Genomic DNA, 1,668 nt, shown 5'->3' on the forward strand with positions numbered 1-1,668 from the left:
ACTACTTTTACAGGATTCTATACTTCCTATACCACATGGTGTAAACACCATACACTTAACCCCCTAAGCAGATGCCGTTGACAGAAAGTTTATCAGGAAGAAGATACATCATCACTTGTAGTCAAACATTTCTGCACTTTAACTGCTATCATTTCACAAAGCATTCATGAAAATCTGCAGACTAGTTTTGACAAACAGATAACACCTTTAAGCAGACATGACAGTCCTAAATTGTTTATTGGGTATGCATTTTACAAACATTGCGTATATGAGCAGTAACAGTGGAGCTGCAGAGTATTGCACCCTCTCTCGGATACATGGTGAGAGTCACCAATCGTGTGGTGGAACTTGTAGCCCTTTCAAAATCCACGGCTCCTGTGGCCAGCAGATGTCAGCCCACCCATCCTTCTGGCTTGTGGACTGGTTTGGTGATCCACTAGGTGTCAGGGTTCCTTCTCATAGCTTTATGGAATGGATCAATGAGGAGAACCTCAAAAAACTTTTATGTGGAATCTTCACCAACCCAGTAAGAATTCAAGACTCTCAAAGCACCGCAATGACGTCCAGATCTCTCCTCAGCCACAGACTGAAGGCTTTTGGCAAACTTTAACTGGTTAACACAATAATGGACAGGCTTGCTGTAAGTTGCATCCTTAAGAACTGGGTGTTTGCAGTCACCACGGCATACATGAATCTTGTATATGGCATAACCTTGCTTAACCTTGTACCCCAGCCTTCACACTTTATCAGGCTGGGTGAGACGAGAAGCCCTGTACAGTGCAGAAAGCTGGCAGTATTGCCAGCTACAGACCCTCACCACTAAACGCATCACATCAGACTGCTTCTTCCTCCACAGCTCCTGGATGTGTTTGTATGCACCCATCTTGGCTCACCTGATGGCTGCCGCCAGAGGACAGCCATACATATCATTTTTATCCCATTACTTAAGAGTGTTGGTGAGCACTTTTTATATGTGTATTAACTCAGTGGCAATTCACTCTACAAAATATGGTTTATGTGAATTTAATTTAAACTTTTTCTTTTACTTGATTCTAGAATTTTTGTTCATGTTTGGTTTGTAAGAGTATATCTCAAATAACACGAAGGAAAACAACTAAGAAAACAAGATATGACCTCCTTTCCCAATTCTCTAACTAGACTTTGTTTTAATTTAAAGGTCAGCAGATAAAGCGGCAAAGATTCCTGCCTTTCCTTATTCACTGTCAGTTATTGTAAATTGTTAATCTTCTCTACTGATCTCAGTCCTTTTGTTTTAATCACAAGTATTACAGAAATTAAACTGACAGGGTCCAAATTTTATCAGCAGTTTATCAATTACCTATCAATCTGTATGTTACATATGCATTGCTCTAAAGTATATCTGAATAATTTGGTCTTTTATTCACATTTTAGCAAAGTATTTTATGCCCTCTCTTTTGAAGTATTTATTTTGTAAAGGAAGGTACTAAAAGAATGGCTCTACTGCCATTTCTAATAGATGGTGTTACTGTTAGTAACTTAATTTGAGTATTACATTTTATAAGATGTCAGTTTCATTAAATAGTCACTGCAAATTTTACACAATAATATACATGACTGACCTTGCTTCACACACATTACTGTAATATACTAAAGTATATTCTTCTATGTAAGGATCTACTACTAAGT

The 1,668-nt window shown here is 38.1% G+C and overlaps 1 pseudogene; it reads right to left on the reverse strand.

Annotated features, from left to right (window-relative positions):
• Positions 1-251: 251 nt before the first annotated feature.
• LOC101837811 lies at positions 252-883 on the reverse strand (annotated as a pseudogene).
• Between the last annotated feature and the right edge of the window lie 785 nt (positions 884-1,668).

The sequence above is a fragment of the Mesocricetus auratus genome, unplaced genomic scaffold (genome assembly GCF_017639785.1).
Source record: "Mesocricetus auratus isolate SY011 unplaced genomic scaffold, BCM_Maur_2.0 Super-Scaffold_100015, whole genome shotgun sequence".
Lineage (NCBI taxonomy): Eukaryota > Metazoa > Chordata > Mammalia > Rodentia > Cricetidae > Mesocricetus > Mesocricetus auratus.